General features: G+C 50.7%; 1 protein-coding gene across 12 annotated transcripts in view; it reads right to left on the bottom strand.

The window, feature by feature from the left end:
* TRERF1 (transcriptional regulating factor 1) overlaps positions 1 to 5,753 on the bottom strand; it is a 223,351-nt gene extending 217,598 nt beyond the window's left edge. For 10 of the 12 annotated variants that reach the window (XM_066248473.1, XM_066248428.1, XM_066248271.1 and 7 more), the window contains exons 1-2: positions 5,344 to 5,468; positions 4,834 to 4,918 (exon numbers count right to left, since the gene is read on the bottom strand). The gene's annotated coding sequence lies outside the window, so the exon portion shown is untranslated. Of the gene's footprint in view, positions 1 to 4,833; positions 4,919 to 5,343; positions 5,491 to 5,689 lie in introns of those variants that run through there. The other 2 variants (XM_066247705.1, XM_066247789.1) reach the window with 2 other exon arrangements.
* Positions 5,754 to 9,058: the final 3,305 nt, after the last annotated feature.

Below are 9,058 nucleotides of genomic sequence, written 5' to 3' on the forward strand. Positions count from 1 at the left end.
GCACCTGCCCCTCCCCACCCATGCATTGGTTAGGGAGTTGTCACTTCTCACTGCAAAGTTTCAATGGCCTCCCGCTACACTTTGAATGAAACCCAAACCTTCTCAAGGTCCCAGAGCCCTGCGTAATTAGCCATCTCGAGCGCCCTCTCTCCCTCCCCGCTGTTCACCTGTGCCTCTTTTCAGTTAGTTATCCCCAAAGCCAAGGTCCTTCCACCAAGCCTCTCCTCTGCCCCGTTCCCTCTGTTCCCCCAGCCACTCCCAACCCCCAGAGAGGCTGTTTCTAGGCTGCTCTAGCTAAGTAAGTCCAGATCACTGTTCCCTGGGGTTTCGTCAGAGCATTCATCACATTTTGCAATATATATTTACGTGTCAACCTCCCCTCTGGACTGTAAACCAGAGGGTGAGTAGAGGAAGAGGGTTATGGCTGTTTGAACGTATCAACGTATTCCCAGAGCCTAAACTCAGTACTCAGTGCCTAGCAAAGGATGGGTGCTCGGTAAGTAGCTGCCGACTGTGTGACTGAATCAACCAGAGCCAGCTATAGCATGAAAATAATTGTTACCATCTCGGAGCCTAGATTAACACTGTCATTGAAGCACACAAGTTCTTTTTCCCCTTTCCTCTCTACTAAAAGGAAAAGAAAAAAAAAAGCTTTACAATTGCTGAACCAAAAGTTCAGCATATCCCACCCATCCCACCCATTCTCTGCTTGTTGTCTTCCATGAAGAAAAAAGAAAAAGTCATCCATTTCCTCAGCAAACCCAAATTAACCAATAGACCTTTCAAGCAGCTGCCCAAAGAACTTGAAAATTCCTATAAAATATCACAGGGGCTTTTTTTCTTGTGTATTTTATTTAACCCAGGAAAAAAAAAAATATATTAAGCAAGCCATGGACTCAAACTCATGTTACCAGGCCTACACTATTCCTTTCCACCCTTGTTGAAGAGCACACCAAGAACAACAGATCCAGCTGCTGGCTGCAGCCCCCCACAAAAGAATGCAACTGTTTTAATTTCCCACTTATTTTATCAGTTCCCCCCAAATATGCAAATTCAGAAATATTACTAATCCACGAGATCCCAGCTGATTCTAATCCTCTCTCCTCTTTAAAGCACACAATTTTATAATGTTAGGAATAAAAAGAGCTAAGTTCAACGGCTTTTAGAGCAGAATGACCAGCATTAATTTGTACTGCCTGGGGTCTGAACCACTTGTCTGGATCTTTACTTTACATGTCAATATTCAAAGTCAATAAAAATATCAACACCCCCCCAAAAAAATGCCCACAGTGAAATATGAGATATTCCAGAAGCCTTCGTAATACAGTATCATTACCATGAACTCTATGGCAAACATACAACCAAATTACAATTATCCACGTGTGAATTTTTTTTCAGAGAAAGTGGGTAAAGCCACACTAGGCTTTCTGGTCTGCTCAATTAACCTTAGATTTGACCAAGCATAGTAAGACAGGTGAACCAATGGGCTGCAGGGAAAACTTCCAAGATGAACTAAAATTATTTTTGGTGCCTGGGATTATGGGCCACTCTTTATTAGCACATATAATTTGCGTATCAACCATGCCCTTGCTTTTTCCAAGAAGGTATCAGGCTTTCATAAGTACATCCTTGCAATGATGGTCAAGGTTACCAGGCCACTCAAGAGTCTCTTTTGGAATGCCAAGGTACATATCCACTCTCCCCATGAGAAGACAAAAACAGAAGTTAATCAACTCGCCCAAGTCCATGAAGCAATGTGGCCGTTGGCCCAAGAAGACACAGTCGCAGCCTCTGGAGACCTCTCTCTACAAGACCAAGTCATAGAATTTCAGACACGGACGGAACGTATGGATCAAGCCATGCCTTTTTAATGAAAAATATCCAAAGCCCAGAAATGCTAGAAACTGGTACCCTTCCCATTTTTTCTTTTCTTTTCTTTTTTTCTTTTTTTTGCATTTTTCTGAAGCTGGAAACAGGGAGAGACAGTCAGACAGACTCCCGCAGGCACCCGACCGGGATCCACCCGGCACGCCCACCAGGGGGCGATGCTCTGCCCACCAGGGGGCGATGCTCTGCCCATCCTGGGCGCCGCCATGTTGCGACCAGAGCCACTCTAGTGCCTGAGGCAGAGGCCACAGAGCCATCCCCAGCACCCGGGCCATCTTTGCTCCAATGGAACCTCAGCTGCGGGAGGGGAAGAGAGAGACAGAGAGGAAGGCTCGGTGGAGGGGTGGAGAAGCAAATGGGCGCTTCTCCAGTGTGCCCTGGCCGGGAATCGAACCCGGGTCCTCCGCACGCTAGGCCGACACTCTACCACTGAGCCAACCGGCCAGGGCCCCCCTTCCCATTTTTAGTGACATATTCCCCCTGCTCTGAGCATCACAAACTGCCTTAAAAGTTCTTTGTCACTTTGAAAATACTATAAACTTGAGCTGACTCCTGAATGCAAGACTGTTAACGCTTTCTGATTTATCAACTTTATGGTGAATCCTTACGTTTTTCCAAAAAACAGAAACAAAAAAATACAATGCTTTTGATTACTGTGACCAATCCAAGCATCAAAGTACTTAAAAAAACAACAACCTATAAATAAGCTTTGTTTTTGTAACACACATTTTATTATACAAGCAGCAGGCTTCTCGTTTATAAGTAATGCTCCTACCTCAACAAAAGCCGCAGGCCCAAGCGGGTTGAAGAAAGCAAAACTGAGTACTTTCCACATAGTTCATAGAACAACTGTTTTCACAGCAAGCTCACATGAATGCTATGTGATATTAGTACACGCCTGCTATGTGGAAGCCTGCTTACCAAGCTGTGAAAAGACTCATGTTTACCATGGAACTGTAAAATTAATCTTCTCAATGCCCATAAAGCAGATGAGGAAACGCTCTTTTTTGAGATGTCAAGCTGGCTTCTCAACAAATCTTTGGCAAAAATGGACATGCCTGAAAGGGAGGGGCCCAAAGAGGTGTGTCACTCCCAGTATCAATTCCTATAAATCAAATCCTGACAATCACCACAATATTTTTAAAAGAATGAATTATGATTCATGGGCCTTCAAACCTTTATTACCACAAGAACATTCCCAGCAGAAGGGGGGGGGGGGGGGCTACTGTGACTTGATTAATGGCCAAAGCAAAACAATAAAGTAAATCGCATAAATATATAAGGAAAAATAAAAAAACTGAATGACTGCTCTCGGCTTCAAGGGTAAGCATGTCAGTAAGACCGCTATCCTAGGATAAACACACATAAAGATTCTGTGTACCTTCTCAGCATATACACCAACCAGACATAGATTTTCAGCCGGGGGTAAAAATCATAGCTAATTTGTTTAAGTAATGTCTAGTTAGGAACATTTAATAAGTGGCAATAATATTTAATTCCCAACTAACTCAACTCTCAAGCCGCCAAATACCAAATTTTCAATTGGGAAATCTGATGACAGGAAGGAAGGAAAGAAAGAAAGCCCTGTCCATCAGTAACATGTAGAGAAATATTTTTAAACCCATTTTTTTCCCCTGCTAAAATTGTGCCTGCTACAGAACTGCAGAAAGCTTAACCAACTTTAGTTAACCACACTGCCTAGTGTTTACTCCCTGACCCTACTAAATATGTCTAGGTTTGAACCTCTGGTGCTAAAATTATCCTGGCAAAGTTAAAAATCCCAGCATAATCCAGGTATCTGACAGCCAAGACCTACAACCCATCCACAGAAAGCAGCAGGCTGAGGACCAGGAAAAGAGAGGAAGGGAGAAGCAGAGACTGCTGCTGGTTAACTAGTTAATCGCTTAGCCCTTCTACTTATTATCTTTCCAGTGGGCACAAAACCACATCGTTGGTGACTGCTTTCTTGAAATGAATAATGTTGCAGAAGGTTGGTACCAACTGGGACAACTGAAAACTCCTTTCTTAAAGCTCTGCTCCCAGGTCTGCTAAAAAGTGCACCCAGCCGGCTTTCGAAGGTTGTTTTTTTTTTTTTTTCAAGAACTCTTCAGCCATCCCTGGACCCGTCATTCCAAAGCATCCCTTACGTGCACTTCACAAGACAGCCCGGGCCATGCTGTTAGCAACCGGCTTCAACAAGAACGTTCACTTGCCAAAGCCGCGTCTACTCTGGAAAGAGTTTCCACCAAGCTGGCTCTCACAGGTCAGTCGAAGGCACACGGAAGAACCAGAAGTCATTTTCTTTTAACCTAAGGATGGCAGGCGCACATGCTCCAGCCCAGTGCTGACCAGAGGCTGCCCGCCAGGTGCTCTCGGCCTCCGCCAGTGAATGGGTGGTTTTCTAATATCTATTTCTTTAGACCACCAGCAGCAACTTCCCAGTCTTCCACACTGAAGTTGGGATTGGAGGGGCAGGTTTTTACCCCCTCACATATTTCTCCCATCTGGGTGGCCACTTGAACTTTACCCAGCCCGCCTTGGGCCCACAGACGCATATACATACACATATGCATCATGTCAAAAACCCCAAAATGCACATCCCTAGGGTCCTGTGGTTTCTTGGCTGGAAGAATGAAGGCTTTATAACATCACAACCTTCAAGTGCAAGCCCCACCACCATCCTTTAAGCCGGGTCTGCCAATTGTAGCGCCCATCGCAACCCTCCCCCTATACTGGGATGCCGTGAAGCACAGAAAAGGAAGAGGGAAGAAGAGGGAAGCAGAGAGAAGGCCCTGCTAACATACTGAAAGTAAAGAAGTGGGGGGAGACTTTACATTCTTTAACCCCCCCACACTTTGTCCCTTCCCCTCCCCCTCCCACGTCTTCTCACGGAGCATCCCCCAACTAATTTCTTTTAAAATTAAACTTAATAAGCTTCTTGCCTACCTTGGCTGTTTCTGCAACAAGTGCATGGGCAATCCGACAAGAAGACCAGTCTCCGCTTGGGGGGTGAGATGGGGGGCAAGCAGAGCTGATGGAGTAATTTCAATATTAATTTATGTCAGCCGCCTTCTCGAAGCGCCACTCACTTACAGTAATGCCCTCAGCCTGTAAACAAATATCGCTCCGCCAGGAAACATACTCCCCAGATGCAAGCCCCTCTCCCCAGCAGGGAACCTGGCCTTTCGCCCCCCCCCCCCGCCCCCACTCAACTGCGTGCTCCCCCAACCCCAGTAGGAAGCTCCGGGCTTCCAAAGCACCAACCTACCACCTCCGCCACCACCCTAGCAAGAAACTTACTCGGTCGGTCTACGCCTCCACCCTCCCTTCAGGAAATCTACTCTCCATATGTATTCAGCCTCCCCGCAGGAAATCTGCTCCCCCCCTCCCCCCTTCTATATACATGCACCCCTCCCTCTCCTCCTCCCCACGCGCCCTCCCCGGCCAGAAACTTACTAGCAAGCAAGCGTGCAGGCTCTCCTGATCCTGGAAACTTAGTCCCAGATATAGCGCCCACCAGCCCCCTTCCCGGCCCTACTCCCCTTCCTACCCTCCGCCGCAAGCAACTCCAAACTCTCCGCATCCAGACACTCTCCCTCCCCGGTGGAAATTTGCAGCGCGGGGCCGCGCGCGTGCATCCACCCTCCCCTTCAGGAAACTTACTCCCCATCTGCATGCACCGCCTCTCAGCCATTGCTTAGAGGGAAGGGGGTGTGCTAAAGAGACAGAAATACATATGTATCTCTCGCCCCTCCCCCGGCCGCAGCCCACTCGGGGCCGAGCCGCGGTAACCTGGCCTTACCTTTTGCATTGCTCCCCATCATCGCTCCTCCCTTAACCCTGCTTATCCGCTCCCCGGCACCCCCCTTTTTTCACCCTTTACCCACCCCTAGCAACCGTTCCCAAGCTCCTCTTGGTCTTTTTTTTTTTTTTTTTTAATCCAGGATGCAAATTCCTCCCCTGTCAGCAAATCGACTGTCAAATTATTTTCTTGCAAAAGGAGAAAGGCAGGGTGGGGGGGAGCAGAAGCAAAAAGGGTGGAGGGCGGGGTAAGGGAGACTGGGGGACAGAGGAGGGGAGAGATATCCCTCCGCAGAGCTGGGTCTGGCGGCGGGCGGGGAAGCAGGAAGTAAGGTGTCCAGCGCCGCGGCCGGCGGGTCCTATACCCCGGCCCCCGCCCGCGCCCCGCGTCCCCCGGGGCGCCTCGCTTCGGCGGGCGCCGGACGCCGGACGCATTGTTCGCAGACTTCTCGGCGTTGCGCTGCCGACCTCATTTGTTTGTTCTGCATGTGCGTGAGGCTGCACCTTTGTAGGCTGGCGAGACTCTGGACCAGGATGGGGCGGGGGGTTGCGAACCGAGTTGCGGCCCCGCGCGAGACCTGTCAGCAAATCGAGGTGTGGCAGACTCTCCGGCGTGGCCGGAAAATCGAGGCCCAAGAGAAGGCGGCGTGGCCGGGAAGCTGCCGCTTAGACCCGGACCAGTGCAGGATTGCTTCCTGCGTAGCCGTCCCGGTTATTGTAACGCGCTTTGCAATCTAACGACTGGGGTTTGAGTTTGGGTTTATTTTGTTAAAGGGGTTGCAAAGATACCAAGGTCTGGGGTCTAGATGGGCTGCGGGGAGATGGGCTGCATCCACACCCGCCCCCACTGCACCCGGGCCTCCGTGGGGCAGGGAGAAGGGCCAGGGCTCCGGCAAAGGGGCTGGAGATTCGCGAAGCGCGCGGCTCCATCCTCCGCCCCAATGGGGGCGGGGAGCGGGTGCTGCAGGCGGCGCTGTAAATGCAGCTCTCTGGGGAGGGGGTCTCCATCTCGGCTGCGTTGCGGGTCGGGGAGGGAGGTTGCCTAGGAGAGGGGCCGGGCTAGGCAGCGGGGAGGGGGCGCGGATGCTGCCGCGGAGCGCGCTCGCCCCTCCTCGCGCGCCATGACTGTGGAACGTGGTGCCGGGGAGGAGGGACGGCCGCCGAGGGCCGCCCGGGGCTGCTCGGCATTGGTGCAGAAACCCGAGCCGGGAGTCGCTCCTCGCGCTGCCTGCTCCTCCTCCTCTGCGGGGGAAACCGCTGCACCCAAACCGAGAGCAGCTGCGAGCAGGGGGCAGGGCGCGGACTGAAAGGCTAGCCCGGGGTTCAAACCTCAGCAGCGCCAGGAGGGCAAGAGCAGGACGGCCCCCAGGTCCCGAGAAGGCACTGCTGCCTGTTGGTCCAGCCCGGGACCACAGCATTTCCAGGCCCGGTCCGAGGAAAGGTGAACCAAAGATGGTTCGACTCTACAGACCACCTCGAACCTGTTCGCGGCATCTATCTCATCGAGGGCACATGAAAGCGAGTCTTTTTTTGCTCAAGGGAAAGTTAAACCATGCTTTTTGCAATAAGGGGAGGGATTGTTGTGCCCCTCCCCCCAAAAATGCCACGCAGGATAAATAAGGTGCTTCTGCTACCAAACCTTGCCCACTGTCCCCCTCCCTACCCCCACTCGTCGCTGGGTGTGGACAAGGCAGGGGAAGGCTATATTGGAGCTCAAAGCATGAGGTCATGGGCGGAGAAGGCTGCTGCCAAAAGCGGAGGAGGTTTCTGTGTATTTTGAGGGGTAACGGTTCTCATCTTCAGCAGTGATAAATTCTCCCCCATAACCCTACCAATTCTCCGGCACCTGGACCAGAGAGTCCTCGGAAGACGAGAGGGCCCTGGGCTATTTTGCTCATTGAGAGTTTGGCGGGGCCCAGCCCCCGGTGGGACCCTTCCACATAAGCAAAGAAAGTCTAGGGAGATGGCGCACAGTGTCGCGGGGACTGAGAAGCTCAGATACTGGGTCCCCGCCCTCTTTTCCTCAGTCGTCGGTCATCTTCCAACTGGACTGCTTTCCGTGATAGCTTCCTGGCCCCTTCCGACCCATTCTTTCCAAGCGGTTAGAGGAGTCTTTCAAAAACTCCCGACTACATTCCTCCAAGCCCCTCCCAATTGCTCTTAGAATAAAGCGAAGCCCTGAAGCCCCGGTGTAATTTCGCCTCTACAGACCTCTCCACTCTCACAGCCCCTCCCCCTTTACTGTGAGCCGGTCGCGCTCCTTTGTTCTGTGGCTGGGATGGGGGACGCTAACCCTATCCCCTCCACCTCTTTTTCCTAAATCCTGCTGCACTGGATTTAGCTGTCACTGCCTCCAAGAAGCCTTCCTGGGGATACTATCATCTCTAACTCCCTCAGAGAAAACGGCCCACCCTAGACCTCGGGGCAATGGTCGGAGCTGACTCCAGTGGCAGCCCTTTTCCGAGCTGAGGGGGAATCGCCAAAGCTGGATCGCCATCACTGCCTTGAGGGCCTGACCTCCAAGGAGAGTTGGCCGGGGACAGAACCTCAAAACACCCTGTTTCCTCCAGAGACCTGGAAAAGGCAGCGCACCGCGCAGAAACCTCAGCCCCTCCACCTCCCACCCCCAGCACACACCCACACACCCAGAAAGCGAGGAGAGGTCTTTTCATCTAAAGCTCCTCCCTGGCACAGATAAAGAACCTAAAGCTGGGAGGGGGGTAAGTAAATTGCTCGAGTTCAAGGCGGAAATTCACACCCTAGTCTTTCCTGCTCCTAAACCAGAAGCTGCAGAGAAGGAAGGATTTGGAATTTGGGACTCAAGGTATTGCTGCTCGCAGCCAAGGTTGTATCCCCATCAAAAGATCCCTACATGATTGGCACACTGCCAACAGAGAGGTAGTATTGCCAGTGGTTAGTTGTGCAGGTTCTGTCCTTGGGCAAATTACTTAATCTCCCTTGGTTCTATTTCTTTGACTGTAAAATCGGTATAATAGTGCCTACAGTGTAATGTTATTCAGAGGTTTAATTTAGTCAATATATATGAAGATCTTAACACAGCGTCTAGGCAAGTTCTTTATTATTTGTGAGTGGGATTATGTGCCCCCTCCTAAGGATTCTAGAAAATTAGGTCCCCAGAGTCTTAGCTGGTTTGAGCATTAAAAAATGGCCTTAAAAACCTGGGAAATACACAGGCAATGTATACAAAGACCTTGTTTACCCAATTGATTTCAACCATCGACAATGCATATGCTTGAAGACCATCCACAGGGCGAATGATCCCAAATCTGTGACTGCTGGGTGTGAATTAGAGTGTGAGAGGGAGGATAGCTGAAATTAAAATGTTACCTTCGATCTCTGAAATCCTAGT

This window comes from Saccopteryx bilineata, chromosome 1, assembly GCF_036850765.1.
Source record: "Saccopteryx bilineata isolate mSacBil1 chromosome 1, mSacBil1_pri_phased_curated, whole genome shotgun sequence".
Taxonomy (NCBI): Eukaryota; Metazoa; Chordata; class Mammalia; order Chiroptera; family Emballonuridae; genus Saccopteryx; species Saccopteryx bilineata.